Source organism: Physeter macrocephalus, chromosome 6 (genome assembly GCF_002837175.3).
Source record: "Physeter macrocephalus isolate SW-GA chromosome 6, ASM283717v5, whole genome shotgun sequence".
Classification (NCBI taxonomy): Eukaryota; Metazoa; Chordata; class Mammalia; order Artiodactyla; family Physeteridae; genus Physeter; species Physeter macrocephalus.
In genome coordinates this window covers 42,857,827-42,874,448 of record NC_041219.1, presented here as the reverse complement: position 1 = coordinate 42,874,448, position 16,622 = coordinate 42,857,827, and the positions used below count along the sequence as shown (strand labels likewise).

Sequence of the window (16,622 nt, the reverse complement as noted above, 5' to 3'; positions counted from 1 at the left end):
TTGTTTTAACATCTTTATTGGAGTATAATTGCTTTACAATGGTGTGTCAGTTTCTGCTTTATAACAAAGTGAATCAGTTATACATATACATATACTCCCATATCTCTTCCCTCTTGCGTATCTCTCCCTCCCACCCTCCCTATCCCACCCCTCTAGGTGGTCACAAAGCACCGAGCTGATCTCCCTGTGCTCTGTGGCTGCTTCCCACTAGCTATCTATTTTACATTTGGTAGTGTATATATGTCCATGCCACTCTCTCACTTTGTCCCAGCTTACCCTTTCCCCTCCCCGTGTCATCAAGCCCATTCTCTAGTAGGTCTGCGTCTTTATTCCCGTCTTGACCCTAGGTTCGTCATGACCACTTTTTTTTCCTTTTTAAAAAAATTTTAAATTCCATATATATGTGTTAGCATACAGTATTTGTTTTTCTCTTTCTGACTTACTTCACTCTGTATGACAGTCTCTAGGTCCGTCCACCTCACTACAAATAACTCAATTTCGTTTCTTTTTATGGATGAGTAATATTCCATTGTATATATGTGCCACATCTTCTTTATCCATTCATCTGTCGATGGACACTTAGGTTGCTTCCATGTCCTGGCTACTGTAAACAGAGCTGCAATGAACATTGTGAGTCTACGCATTTTCTTTTTCATAATTGCCTGTTTCTTAGGCTTAGTTTGGGTTCTCCAAGAAGCAAATCTTTAAAAAATTATTTCAGTTCAAGTGGCTTACTTGGGAGATGATACCAGGAACTACAAGTAGGGAAGTGGGGAATGAGATGTGATACCAGGAACTACAAGTAGGGAAGTGGGGAATGAAATATGGTACCAGGAACTACAAGTAGGGAAGTGGGGAATGAGATGAAGGGAAGGTAGCCAATGGAGGGTGCGTTATCAGCCAGTTGCCAAAGTTAATCATGCTGGGCGCCCTGGAAGCCAGAGTGGCACTCATGATTCAGAGTTATTCCACCCAAGGGGTGAGGGAGCTGGGGTATTTATACCACTCTCACTGACCATTGGCCGAGGGCTCCTTCCAGCATAGGGGTGTTAATTCCTTAGCACCTCAAGCCTGCCACATAGTTGGCAAAGAGGACTCTGGAGGCAAGTAGGGGAAAACAAAAAAGCGGCAAAGAAATGCAGTGCTGGCAGTTGGGGTCAGTTCACTGTGAACCTAAGTGGGAAGGGTGAGGGGACATCTTGGCAGTGCATCTATTATGTCCTGTTTCATGGGTGCATTATTCATCTCATATTCCTCTGAGGACATTGAACAACTTCTACTAAACTTCCTTCTATTTCCTTACATGCTGGTCCAGCTTCTGTAGAGCTTGGTCCTTCTCTTTAATGATTTTGCCTTGATTTATTTGGAAATTTGTTGCATGACTGGGGCCAATAGTGAGGAAGAGAAAAAGTGTGGGAGTAGGTTCTAGAAGCTGTCTTTTGGGAGTAGAGCGCCTCAGCTTATTCCTGGGTTCTCTTGCTTTTCCTACACAAATCCTGGGCACATTGCTCCGGTCTGGGGTCAAGTGCCTTTATTACCTGGTGTTTGGCAAATTTGGGAAAAAAAGAGGTCAACCTCCCTGCTGATCTAGATGTCAGTTCTCAGACAACCACCCTGATGATGACCGAAGACCTCATCCTGCAACTCAGGTCCATTTCCTCTGATTTGGAAAACTCCCAGAAAAACTCCCACTATTCACAGCCTTCCTTTTCTGCACATATTTTGAGCTGTGGTTCCTCCAACAAATAGATTCTATATGCTTTCTGTCCTGAGATTCCTCAACTTTAGTGGTCCACTGATGCCACTCAGTCTTCCAGCCCTATTATGAGTCTATTGTTTTAAAATATTTCTTTTCTGTCATTGCTAGGGATTGAGAATGAAAATAGTAGTGAAAGCATGTGCTCAGTCTACCATTTTGATACAATCCCCAAGAAAGATGATTTAAAGAAGTATTGTTGAGTGTTATACAATTAAGCCCCCCACCCGCCCCTGCCCACCCCTGACATGTTATCAAGAGCCCACAGTAAAGATTTAGATGTCAGACTAGTGTTTCCTTCCGATGTGACAAGTTGATGAGATGTGTTGAGGCAGGTTGTGTTTTCCAACAACAACCGGAACAATATCTGCCATCCTGCACCATTTATGTAACCTTAACACTCCTCCCATTGAGTGGTAGGGTCTATGTCTTCTCCTCTTGGACCAGGGCAGACATTGTGACTACGCCATAGCAGAACTCACTCTGTAACTTCTGAGGCTGGATTATAAAAGTGCCATGCACTTCTACCCTGCTCTCATGGGACACTCACTCTTGAAACCCAGCCACCATGTTCTGAGGAAGCCCAAGTTACCCCACCTGAAGAGACATGTGGAGAGGCCACGTGCAGCCCATCTGACATCACAACTGATGGGCAGTATCAGCTGCCATATGTGTGAGTGAAGTCATATCTGGATGATTCCAGACCTTACCTGCCACTCACTCCCAGCTTTTGAGTCTTCCCAGCTGAGGCCCCAAACACTGTGGGACAGAGAAAACTGTCCCTGCTGTGCCCTGTCCATTCCTGACCCACAGAATCCACGAACGTCATAAAATTGTTGTTTCACACTTCTATATTTCAAGGTAAAACAATCCAAAATAGTAACTGGAACATGAGCCACATAGGGTTCAGCTTTATAAAGACCATTCTCATATTGTTCTCCCTCCCTGGTATGCCCTTTATTTTCTTCTTTACCTGGATAACTTTTTGCTCTTTCTTCAAGAATTAGCTCAAGTTCCATCTCCATAAAGCCTTCCCTGAGATCCAGCCGCTGGGAATCTCACCCTCCCTTGAACACTGGCGAACATCTTTCTAGTTCTTTAGAGAGAGGTAGCATGGTATACTGGAAGTAGATGTGAAAATCTAGTTTTGACATCAGAAATATTTGGGGTCTACTCCCAGCTCTACCACTTACCAGCTGTATGATCTTGGGCAAGATGCCTCATCAACAACATTATTGAAAAGATTAAATGAGATAATGTATGTTACCACTCTTAACAATTAATGACAGATTGTCAACAATCATAGGCAGTCAACAAATATTTATTGAACATTGTTGTGAGTACCTAGTGCTGTGTAACCCTCCACCCCAAAATTCAGTAGCTTGAAATAACAATACTCACTTATTTTACTCTTGAAATTTCAGTTTGGGTAGGGCTCAGCGGGACAGCCCATCTCTACTCATGCAAGATCAGCTGGGGTGACTCAGCTGGGGTTGGAAGACCCACTTCCAGGATGGCTTACTCACATGGCTGACAGGTTGATGTAGACTGTGGTATTGGCTGGGGCTATCTACCAGGGGCCTGAGCTCCTCTACACGTGGGCCTCTCCTCAGTACTACATGGGCTTCCTTCTGGCATGGAAGCTGGGTTTTGAGAGTCAGTGTTCCAAGAAACCAAAATTGGAAACTGATGTACTCTTATAAGACTCGGGCCCAGAAACAAGTACAGTGTCACGCTGGTTGTATTCTATTGGTCAAAGCAGTTACAGGACCCATTTAATCCAAAGAGAAGGAACACAGACCCTCCCTTTCAATAGAAGGAGTATAAAAGAAATTGTGGCCATGTTTAATATGTCACAAACATCTTCAGGATATCAGGTACTCTTCTATGCTCTGAAAATACAATGTTGTACAAGACAGATATGGTACCCACTCTCATGTAACTTATACTCCATATTATTATTTGTTTTGTTATATGCACTCGCATCTTGTGTCTTCAACTAGCCTGAAAATACCTTACAGGGCAAGACTTTGTCTTATTTATCTTTCTATCCTTGATACTTGACACACTGACTGGTATGTAGTTAATGAACAGGAAATATTGGTGAATTAAATTACACTATATAAGATAAGATCATGAGACAGCACTTTGCAAATTACAAATCACAATTCAAATAAAAGATTTGTAGTTGCTCATTTAAACTCTTAATGATTCCTTACTCTGCAACAGCCACGATTTCAGGCCTTATTAATACAGAGATAATAAGATAGAGGTCCTGCCTTCAAGACACTATAGAGTAGATATTAGTATTACCTATTTCCTTGAGTATTACTCTTAGGAAATTAGCTTAATGACAGCTAATTGGTTAATGTATTTAAAATGTATAGCCTGAGAAGCACTTCCAGAATAGCAGAGTACGGACCTCTGAAAATAAATGCAGTGACAACATTGGCAAAACATCAACTTTTTTAGAACTCTGGAAATTAATCAAAGGCTTGTAACAATCTGATGAGGGTTTATTCAAGAAAAGCAGCTGAATCTCAGTAATAAAAATGAACTTGGTGCTGTTTTAACTTGTCCTATTCCTATCTACCTCCCTCAGCTCCATGATAGCCTTGAAAACTGGCAGCTCATAACCATAGTAGTTGTGAAAACCAGCAGCCAAGCAGCCAGCGGAGGGGGCAGAACGGGTTTGGAGCTACCCAGTAGATTGTCACTCTATTTCTCTGGCAGCTCCCGGGAAAAGCCCTATTCAGAGTTTGTCTTTATTGACTTGACTCAGAGCTCACTCAGTGAGAAAAACCCTGTGTCCTGGAAGATTGTTGTTGAAACAATCAGTGGCAATTGTTTAACATGACAGCTGTCTGAGGTGATGACACCAGTTGGGGTAAAGGAGAGGCTGGTCAAAAAACCTAAAAGGAAAATTGGGGGACTATGATGTTCATAGGGGACTTTAAAAAGCTCTGACATGATGCTGGGAATCTAGAAGTCCACAGGCATGTACAGAGCTATGTATACCCAGAAAAGACCTAAGAAGACCCTCATATTTCACTGGCTGACCTACCAGGAAATGGATGCCAAGGCAGAGTTGTAAAACACCTGCTGGAGCATTGAAAACACACTCAACATACAGAGCAGAGAACCCTTCAACAGAGGATGTGAGGTTTATTGGTTAAAGTATTTAAGGAAATATCTGTCTAATCACTAGCTGACCACTTTTAGTTACTAGGTTAATTACCTGGCAGAAACTTCAGTGGATGCACCTATCAAAGAATATAGACTATACAGAATTAGTCCAGAAAAGTCACTAAACAAACAGCAGCAACTGCAACAAATACAATGACAACAAAAATAGTAACAACAATGAACCCTAGAGAGGGGGAGAGTATCAGATTTCCAGAGTCACCACATTATATTAAATGTACAGTTTTCAACAAAAACAATTATGAGACTTGCAAACAAACCAGCAAACAGTAAATTATAAGTCATACACAGGAAAAGAGAGAGTCAATAGAAAATACCAATAGAAACCATCCCTGAGGAAGCCCAGATGTTAGAGTTACTTGTCAGTTTTAAATCAGCTATTATTATAAATATATTCAAAGAACTAAAGAAAACCATGTCCAAAGATAAAGTATGAGAATGATGTCTCACCAAATAAAGAATATCAACTAAACTATTGGGTGTAAGATAGGCTACAAGGAAATATTGTACAATAGAGGGAATATAGCCAATATTTTGTAATAACTGTAAATGAAGTGTAACTTAAAATTGTTTAAAAATTTTAAAATAATAAATTAAAATTTTAATTAAAAAATTCAGCATGGGAAGTTAAAAAAAGAATATCAACTAAAGAAATAGAAATTATATTTTTAAAAGAACCAAATAGAAATTATGGAGTTGAAAAGTGTAATCACTGAAATGAAAATTTCATGAGAGGGGCTCAACGGCAGATTGGAGCAGGCAGAAGAAATGAACAGCACCAGTAAAAGTAACTGCTTTGGTAAATATAAAAGCGTGTACATATTTTTTATTTGTAACACTTTTCTTCTAACCGACTTAAAAGACAACTGCCTAAAGCAATAATTGTAAAACTATGTTGATAGATTGACTTATAATGCATAAAGATGTCATTTGTATGACAATACCACAAAGGAGAGAGAGAACAGATCTACACTGAAGCAAAGTTTTTGTGTACAATTAAAATTAAGTTAGTACTAGTCTGAACTAGATTGTTTTAAGTTAAGATGTTAAATATAATCCTCAGAAGAACTACTGAAAACAACTTTGAAAATACAGCAAACAAAGAACCAACAAGGGGGCCTTCCCTGGTGGTGCAGTGCGGGGAACACAGGTTCGAGCCCTGGTCTGGGAAGGTCCAACATGCCGCGGAGCAACTAAGCCTGTGCGCCACAACTACTGAGCCCGCGTGTCTAGAGCCCATGCTCCGCAACAAGAGAAGCCACCGCAATGAGAAGCCCACGCACCGCAACAAAGAGTAGCCCCCGCTCACTGCAACCAGAGAAAGCCCGCGCGCGGCAACGAAGACCCAACGCAGCCTACATAAATAAATAAATAAATAAGAAAGAGTCTTAAAAAAAAAAAAAAAAAAAGAAAGTAGAATGGTGGTTACCAAAGACTGGGGGAGGGATGAATGGGGAATTACTGTTTAACGGGTACGGAGTTGCAGTTTGGGATGATGAAATTTCTGGAGATGGATAGTGGTGATGGTTGCACAACAATGTGAATGTGCTTAATGCTACTGAACTGTACACTTAAAAATGGTTAAAGTGGTAAATCTTATGCACATTTTACCACAATAAAAAAGGGTTTTTCTTTGTTTGTTTGTTTTTTTGCGGTACGCGGACCTCTCACTGTTGTGGCCTCTCCCGCTGCGGAGCACAGGCTCCGGACGCGCGGGCTCAGCGGCCACGGCTCACGGGCCCGGCCGCTCCGCGACATGTGGGATCTTCCCGGACCGGGGCACGAACCCGTGTTCCCCGAATCGGCAGGCGGACTCTCAACCACTGCGCCACGAGGGAAGCCCCGTTTAACTGTATCTTGACTTAGTTAATCCTTCTACTAATAGACATTTAGGTTGCCTCCAATTGTTCGTGAGCACAAACACCATGGCTGTGAACGTTCTTGCTTGTGCTTGCTGGCAAGTACTTGCAGGAGTATTTCAGTAGGATGGATTCCTAGAAACAAAATTTCTGGGTTAAAGGGCATATTCCTTTTTAACTTTTGTAATCTTCCTTGGCTCTTTATACTAATCCCCTCCACCTATTCCTCTTCTACCCCACTCTACAGCTTCTAGAGGAGACCAGACTCCAGGGTACAGGAGGCAGATTGAGCTGTCAGGGGATTCCTTCTTCTACTGGGGATTCCAGTTTTCCGTTGCTGTACAACCAACTACCTCAGAACTTATCAGCTTAAAGGAAAAACCATTTTGCTAGATCTCATATTTTGGGTCAGGAATTTGGGCAGGGCTCAGCCAGGTGATTCTTCCACTTCACATGGCATCAACAGTGGACCCTTGGTGGTATTCAGCTGGTGGCTAGGCTGGGCTGGAGTCTAACATGGCTTCATTCACATGTCTGGTGCCTTGACAGGGATATCTGTGTGGCTGGGCTCAGCTGAGGCCCTTTTCCTCTCTAGGTGGTCTCAGGGCCTCTCCATGTGGTCCCTCCAGCAGGATAATCAGACTTCCACATGGTAACTCAGGCTCCAAGAGACCAAGGCAGAGCTGCAAGTCCTTATAAAGGCATTGTCACTTCTGCCGTATTCTCATGGCCAAAACAGTCATAGGCCAGCCCAGATTCAAGGGGAGGGGGAAAAAAACATCCTACTTCTGAATGGGAGAGGCAGGAAGTACACACAGGGGAGGGAGGAATTTATCCCACCCAGTGTGAAGTCATTTGTTTTGATAGCCGTGTGTTGTAATTACTTACTATGGAATACATGGTGTATATACACTATGTTACCCTCCTAAAAACGGAAACATCCTTAATTTGGAAGCGCATTTGGCCCCTAATGTGCCAAGGGCTTTAGATAAAAGTTTATACGTCCGTATTATTATCCCCAGTTTACAGATTAGGAAATGGAGGCTCAGATTAGGAAAAAAAGAGGTAAAGTGAGTTGCTCAACATTAGTTAACTTTTGGGACTTTAAGAGGATTGTCTCATTAGCATTATTCATATCACAGTACCTAGCAGGGAATCTAGTAGCCAAGTAATAGATTAGTGAATGACTTCAGATTAAGTGTCACCCAGCTGGAAGGTAGCAGAGCCAGAACTCAGATCCAGGTCTCAGACTCCAGGTCCAGTGCTCTTTCCACCCCAGTGCCTCTGCAGAGTGTCCAGAATCAGCTGACGGCTCACCTGGCTAGGTTTGTGTGCACCCTCTGAGGAGCCTCTGATTGGCTCAATTTGTACCTGAATGGGCAGGGCAGTGAGCGTCCTCCTGGGATGCAACCTTCAAGACCAGAAAGGAACATCATGTATCAGCCTCCATCGAAGACCAACATGATCAACCGGAAGTTAAACCTGTCTAAGGGTGGTGAAAGAAAGCACTCTCCCCTACCTCTCCTCCTGCCCTCACCCCTACTATGATTCTGCTTTAAGACCAAAGCTTTTTCCGTAAATCACACCAAATATTTCTGGGGTGAGAGTCTAAATTCTAAGGAGGGGGTCCACTAAAAAGGCCAGAAAACATATAATCACCTGGAAAGAGGGATTTCTGTTTTAAAAACAGTAGCCCAAAAAAAAAAAAAAAAAAAACAGTAGCCCATTAAACTTCAAAACACCTTTGATTCTCAATAGGAGCAGTCTTGTGCTTCATGGGCCCTTCATGGAGATACAGTCACACGCCATGTTGTACTTCCCCTGTGCAAACAAGGCCTTTTGCCAGATTTATCAAAAAACAAACCAAACCAAAAACAACCAAAACCCAGTATGCCCAGCTAAGTTTGAATTTCAGATAGACAGCAAATAACTTTTTAGTATTAATGTGTCCTATACAATATTTAGGACCTATTATTTTATTTATTATTTATTATTTAATATGTCATACATTGCACCTATAAAGAAGTGAAAAGAGGGACAGAGTCCTGATTTTCAAGGACTGATGAGTCCCTTGGCAGAGGTTCTTTTCAGGATTCTGGTTTGTTTTATTCAAAGAAAGATCACCTGTGGGTCCCTAGCACCTAATGCCTGGCACAGAGAGGGAGAACAGTAAATATTTACAGAATGACCATCACTCTCCAAGTCCTACTGGGTGCCTCCCACCAGAGACTGGAATCTACAGGGAGTGGAATCAAGGGCTGTGATAGGGCAGAGAAGGGATGACAGAGGCTATGTTACCTGGGGTCTAGGTGGAGGGGTCAGGAAAGGCTTGCAGAATGATGTGAGATCTGACAAGAGTAGGATGGAAACAGAGGAAAAGCTTAAGCAAAGGCAGGTAGTGAGGCCGGCAGGAGCCAGTCCTGCCAGGAGAAGTAATAGTTCAATCCAAATAGAGGAATTGTGGGGTTATTTTTTCATATGCTCCCCCTTTCTAAGACGACCCGCAGAGATAGCTCTACACACATCCTTGTCTTGCACCAACCAGAGCCCCAAATACCCAGTGTGGTAGCAGCTGCCACCTTGTGGTGAAGTTTATAAAGACATCCTCAAGGAAAATCGTACCTTTGATAACTAGTTTTGTTATTGCCACAGTGATGAGGATGAGGATGATCTTGATGATTAGATATCATTTATTGCACTCCTACAGTGTTACAATTTGTAGGATACATTCCTTCATTTAATCCTTGCAATTGTCTTTTTTCTGCTGGGAAATGACCCATCTCTCATCTTGGAAAGACGAGCAAGTGTCCCCCCTGCATGGGGGCGTCTGCGTACAGACCTCATGCAAAGTAGCTCCAGCTTCCAGAGAGGAGAAGAAAGCAAGCAGCCAGGCTTCAGTTGGCAACTGAGTGTGATCTAATCTAGGGAGGTTTGAAGAAAATGCTTTGCGGTTGCCTTCCTCGACCCCATGCAGGCTGTGCCCCAGCCCTGGGTGTGCCAGGCAGGGGTGGGGGTAGGATGTACCAGCTTTAGTCCGATGTTTAAATCCCCCTAGACCCCTTACCATTGCCTTGGGCAAGTCATTTCCCTTTCTGAGCTTCCATTTTCCATCTTTAATTCTGTAGCCTTTAGTTTTCTCATCTGTAAATGTAAATAACACTATCTATTTGAGAGGGTTATTTTGAGGATTAATATCTGGATAGAAATGGTTAAGTATGTTAAGTGAAAGAAGTCGGTTATGAAATAACATGATCTCAGGGAATTCCCTAGCAGTCCAGTGGTTAAGACTCTGTGCTTTGGGGACTTCCCTGGTGGCGCAGGGGTTAAGAGTCCGCCTGCCAATCCAGGGGACACGGGTTCGAGCCCTGGTCTGGGAAGATCCCACATGCCTTGGAGCAACTAAGCTCGTGCACCACATCTACTGAGCCTGCGCTCTAGAACCTGCATGCCACAACTATTGAAGCCGGCGCACCTAGAGCCCGTGCTCCACAACAAGAGAAGCCACCGCAATGAGAAACCCGCGCACTGCAACGAAGAGTAGCCCCTGCTCACCGCAACTAGAGAAAGCCCGTGCGCAGCAACGAAGACCCAGCGCAGCCAAAAATTAAAAAAAAAAAAAAAAAAGACTGTGCTTTCACTGCTGTGAGCATGGGTTCGATCCCTGGTCAGGGAACTAAGATCCCGCAAGCCACGCGGTGCGGCCAAAAAAAAAATTTTTTTAATAAAAATAAAATAAAAAACAAAATAACATGATCTTGATTTTATTAAAAATAAATACACATGTGCATTTCAAATGTTACTGCCCAGAAAAAAACCTAAACCGCGTATAACAGGTTCAGGGAAACAGTGGAGGCTGGTGGTGAAAAGCAAACTCTAGAACAGACAGGGTGTAAATCCCAGGTCCTCCCCTTCCTAGCTGCGCGGATGTAAGTCAGTCACCTAACTTCTCCGCCTTTCAGTTTTTACAACTGGGAATTGGCAATAATAATAAATACATACCTACTGAATATGGTTGCTGAGGAAATATGTGTAACACACACAATGCCCAACACGCAGTAGGCCCTCAATGAGGGACATGCTAGCACTGCTGTCTGCGGGCGGTGCTCATGGACGGTTTTCAGACGTTTATTAGGCTTTTGTGGAGTTTCCCAAAGTTTCTACATCGATTACTTATTACTTCCACATCTCTGGGGGAGAAATGTTATACAAATAACAGCATATGGCAAGTGCCAGGCACGAAGTGACCTCTTGAGAAATGGGTGCCCTGCCCCACGTCCCTCCCGGCAAGCTCTTTCCCTCCCTGATGTCCTGTGAGAAGGGCACCGAGGGTCTCATTTGGGGTCATTACAGCAAGTCATGGACATTCGTAGGGCCAGAGAGACGGCTACCAGCAGAGAAAGCAGTTAGGGGCAAGCGGGGATGCATGAGGGATACGAATGTGGGGAAAGCTGACTGAATCTCATGCTGTGTCCTCAGGGAGCTGTGTTTGGGGGGCTTTCTGCCTCCGTGGTCACCAGGGAAACGAGCTGAAGAGAACTGGGTGGAAGCTGGCAGGTGGGTCTATGATTGCTCTGTGTAAAATGGATTCAATTCTGGTGCTGTTTGAAAATTTTCTTAATAAGATGTTGGAAAAATTATTAGCAATGTGTTGAGTGAGGGGAGAGGGAGAGAGGACAAGAGTGAACAGGGTCTGAGGGTGACCACAGAGATGATCCATGAACTCAGGCCTTTCACACCGTTTAGAGCAGCAAAGTCACTTGGATGTCACATAAGCCATCCTTCTTGCTTTCCAGATGAGGAAACCTCCATTGGCTGAAGATCACCCAGCCAGGACCAGTGGCCACGCTCCTGTCAAGTACCAAGCTGCCGAGTGTTTTGGATAAAAACACCCGAGGATTTTTCCCAAGGCTGCCTCCTCAGGCAGGAAGTTCTGTAGGCCTCTGACTCAGCCAGATCGGAAAAGGCTCGGGCAGGGGGAGCTGAGAGTTGCCATGGTGCGGAGTCGGGTGCTCAAAAAGCATAAAATGGGCGGCTGGACACAAGGGATGGGCCAGCCCTGTTCTGAACAAGCCTGATGTGTGGAAACCATCCTTGCAGAGGGGTTTATTAGAAAGCCTCTCCAGAAACACTTGAGCCAGTTTTTGCCAGAATTGTCATATTTTAGCCCATCACATTCTCAGAATCCCCCTCCCTGACCAAACCACAACACATTATGAAAATAACCCAGTGTGAAGTAACAGTCAGAGAGCCAGGCACCAGAGCCCTGGGCACACCCAGCTTCCACCTCCGCTCTGCTTCTGATGAGCCAGTGACGTCAGACATGACACTTCGATTCTCAGCTCTTCACTGCCCTCATCTTTCAAATGGTGAATTACCCCACCAGCCTTTTGGGACACGAACTAAGATAATACATACAACAGGCTTGCTGCAGTGTCTTACATGTGGAAAGCACACAGTAAATGATACATAATGTTGCTGTTTTTGTTGGGGTAGTGTGTTGTTTATTTTATTTGTGAATTCTTAATGACTCACCCACTTAACAGCTTTCCCATGGGGTAAGTAACATCCTCTCTAAAACTCAGTTTCCTCCTCTGGAAAATAAGTAACTCCCAGCTCAGAGGTTGTTGTGAGAACTTGGGGTTAATGATGTAAAACGCCTGGCTCATAGCCAGAAAGGGCAGATTGCTGGCTACCAGGTCCTATCCTGCACCCAGGGCAGACATTACTAATTGAGCCTGGAGGCCGCCTTGGCATTCTTGTCGATGCATGAGTGAAGTTGAGGGTGGAGATGAATTCTATTTGCCACTCTTAGCATGTGCTCAATGAATTTCAATGCCCATGATCCTTCTCTATCACCTTTCCTTCCCAAATAACTAACCTCCAGGGGCTGACCTGGTTTGGTGAGTGTAGGGTCCCATTAATTATATCAGGCTCCAAAGACATGTTGACTCTGTGTCCCCTACTGTCTAGAAATTCTTGGGTTTCCCAGAAAAAAATGTTCTAGCTAGGAAAAGGCCTAGGGAAAAGGCCAGAGTTTCCCATAAATGTAGGTATGGGGATTCAGGTTCCAGGGGATCTGAGTCCCTCCTGTCCACAATCAGTGACTGAAATTTCCCCTTCAAAGCTTTATACCTTGACCTTTACACATTTTGAAAATGAAAACACCCCAGGAAGAATAACTCCATAAGCTCTTTCAATTCTTTATTATGTTATCAGGAGCTGAGACCTGACTTTGAAAGGCCCGAGTATACCGAGGATTAGAGTAAACTGTGAGGAATGGCATTAGTTCTGAAAATAAAATTTGACTATAAACATTCTAGGACAAGTGCTGAACACTAAGGCAGGAAGAACTGAGTTCAAATCCAAGTCAGACCACAATTAGATGTGTGACCTTGGCCAAGTCCCTTAACCTCTCTGAGTTCAAATTTTCTTCTATGTATTGAGATGATAATAATATTCACTATTTTTTATTATTATTAAGGCTCTCTCCTCCTTACTTTAAAACCCACTATCAAATAAGATAATGGACAGAAAAGTGCTTCATAGTAAATTTCCCACTAGGGATTGGGTGGTTTATTACAAAGACTCAGTTATGATAGAAATCCAACTCCCAGTAGCTGCAGCTGTATAAAGGAACTTATTGCCTCATGTAATTAAAAACCAGAGATGGAATGACTTCAGGCTTAGCTGGATCCAGAAGATGAAACCGTATTTTCCTGGCTATCTCACCATCTCTCATCTCTGCTTCACTCTAGGCTGACCTAATTTTCTCCCACTGCATATAGTGTTTTCATGTGGCCAGGGAAGATAGCCACCAGCTGAAATAAATAAATTTCCTTCCAGATTAACAACTCCAGGGCAAAAGAGAGCTTCTCCACCCACACATACATCATCATATCAATCCCAGGGATTTGGGTCATGGGCCCCCTTGGATCAACCACTCTTGTTGGGAAACGGGATACAATGGTTGATCTGGTCTGAGTTATTTATCTACCTCATAACTAGGGGTTGGTAGGGTGGGTGATTTTTATGACTGACAGCCCCATGAGACCTACATGTCTGGGGGAGGGGAAGGGGGGGTGTAAGGTTTTTGGATAGTCAAAAACCAGAGCTGGCCAGGCTATGTCTCTGCTTGCAGAAATCCCAAGCTGCCTCATGAGAAAGGTAATGTCAGGGACTTCCCTGGCAGTCCAGTGGTTAAGACTTCGCCTTCCAACGTAGGGCGTGCGGGTTTGATCCCTGGTCGGGGAGTTAAGATCCCATATGCCTCGCGGCCAAAAAACCAAAACATAAAACAGAAGCAATATTGTAACAAATTCAATAAAGACTTTTAAAAGATAGAAGAAAAGAAAGATAATGTCAAATGAGCTAGGGCCGCCTCATGGTCCTTCAAAGAGTTCAGGAATAATAAATGCTGTGTCTGCTGTTTGTCATGTTTTCTGTATGCCTGCCACATTTTCAACACCTTGCTATTCTTGAGAAATTTCCAGCCTTATGAGCCCCATCTCTCCATGGTGGGACCCAGAAATGTTGGCTTCCCAGCCTTCCTTGCAGCTAAGGAGCCGGCATGTGACCCAGTTTCACCAATCAGACTCACCCAGGGAGATGAGGAGAAGGAAGTGAGAACTTGAGGAAGGATGCTCTGTGTGGCGAGTGGCTCCAGACGCTCAGCTTTAGGGAGAAATCCTGGTGCAGAAATGCCCTCGAGGAGCTGCAGTGGTGGCGTTTTGCTCATCCAGCTGTTTCTATGGCCATTTAAGGGCATCCATCCTGGAAGCTTAGCCTCGAGCCAGGTCTGTCGGCCCTTCACCCAATTTTTTTTTTTTTCTCTTTCAGCCATTTCTTTTTATTTACAGTTTGTGTTTAATGCAAATCAATTCCATAACATGAGAAGTTACTCAGAATCAAAGCATAAACACACAAACACAATATACAATCCAAAATAGATGTATAGCATTCAGGTATAAAACAAAAGGGAATGTTCACACACAGTAGCTTGAGATCTGTTGGATATGGTTGTTCCAGTGTAGGTTTCTAAAGATGGAAAAAATATGACTTTGGTTATCAAGACTACTGTGGCCATATTAGATTTTGGAACACCTAAGCGTCAGTGTGTGACCATGAGAACAAAAGACTTAGGGAGTGTCTATTTTTAAGCAGGTGTCTGTGCATCAGGCAGCTGTGAAAAGATTTACTTTCCAAAATCAAGCCCACTTTAGGCTTAGGACCAAGTTCTGACTATCTAAAAAGATTGAATGAAAACAGAAAGTGTTCCAAATGTGGCCATTCTGATTCAGTTTAAAAAGAAGTATTGGGCTTCCCTGGTGGCGCAGTGGTTGAGAGTCCGCCTGCCGATGCAGGGGACACGGGTTCGTGCCCCGGTCCGGGAGGACCCCACATGCCGCGGAGCGGCTGGGCCCGTGAGCCATGGCCGCTGAGCCTGCGCGTCCGGAGCCTGTGCTCCGCAACGGGAGAGGCCACAACAGTGAGAGGCCCGCATACCACAAAAAAAAAAAAAAAGAAGTATTTACAGAAAAGAGTATAAAAGTTTTTCTGATTTTAAGGTAAGCAAGCTTCCAGTCTTCACTTCCCAAATATTTGATTTATAGTTTAGCTCCTTCACATATTTGCCTTTTTAATTTCAAGACTTGTCAATTTTACCTTCCAAACAGAAACTGTAAAAAGTATTTGACATATGCAGAAGTAAAAAGCATTTTGAAATTAGTTGAGATCAATGTAATTTTACTCTTTGTTATCTGTTTCGCTAAAAGAATCTAGTGCTCTTTTTGAATAAGAATAGTTGATAAGTATATAAGCAGAATGTACTCATTATGCTTGGATTTGGGGTAGATTCCAATCCATCATTGCCCTGGTACGTAACAATGACCGTATAAAAATTCAAATGCAATGTCAAACCCAAACCCCAGAGGAAAGAATTCAGTTTCCAAGAGAACAGTGGTAGCTTAGCATAAAATTTTATCCAGAGTACATCAGCATTAAGTTAGTACCGCTGAAACAACACATTGAGGATTTACAGTAACACCTGGAAGTTCCTTCTAGTGTACATATACATAGAATCATGGAAGCTTTCTGTTTTACCTCATTGTTTTATGGCCTTATAAATTTAAGGAACCAAATAAAAACTGAATCCCTGCTCCACATCCCCTTCTTTATCTCTAAGTAAGATAAAATCTATTCTCACTTTCAAGGTGGAGTTTTATGTGTCCATACTTCTTAAGCCACCTTGAAGGAAATCACCTCTTAACCAATTTTGGATGTTGTCTCTCTTCGTCTTGTACAGGAAATGCCAGCAGATTTAATACTGGCACTCATCATCTAGCCAAACCCTTCTCGTGCTCGTCAAACCAAGCAGATCCGGGATCCTCAACAGTTTCTGTCAATAAAATGTGTGGAATTAGCAGGTTCATTCAATGAAGACCTGTTTTTTCCTGTTGTTTTTTTTTCCTTGTCATGCTGGATGTCTGGATGCCATTTGAATTGGGTTGAGAGGATGGGGAAGTATAGATGTTTCTTGGCCTGAGTCTCTTAACAGTAGAGATGTAGAAGTGAGACGGAGGGGCTTCCCTCGTGGCGCAGTGGTTGCGCGTCCGCCTGCCGATGCAGGAGAACCGGGTTCGCGCCCCGGTCCGGGAAGATCCCACATGCAGCGGAGCGGCTGGGCCCGTGAGCCATGGCGGCTGAGCCTGCGCGTCCGGAGCCTGTGCTCCGCAACGGGAGAGGCCACAACAGTGTGAGGCCCGCGTACCACAAAAAAAAAAAAAAAAAAAAAAAAAAAAATGAAG

At 43.6% G+C, this 16,622-nt stretch overlaps 1 long non-coding RNA gene across 1 annotated transcript in view; it reads left to right on the top strand.

Annotated features, from left to right (window-relative positions):
- Positions 1-11,688, top strand: part of LOC114486383 (uncharacterized) — a 24,090-nt gene extending 12,402 nt beyond the window's left edge. The window contains exon 3 of the long non-coding RNA XR_003680025.1: positions 11,613-11,688. This is a non-coding gene — a long non-coding RNA (uncharacterized lncRNA). The remainder of the gene's footprint in view (positions 1-11,612) is intronic.
- Positions 11,689-16,622: the final 4,934 nt, after the last annotated feature.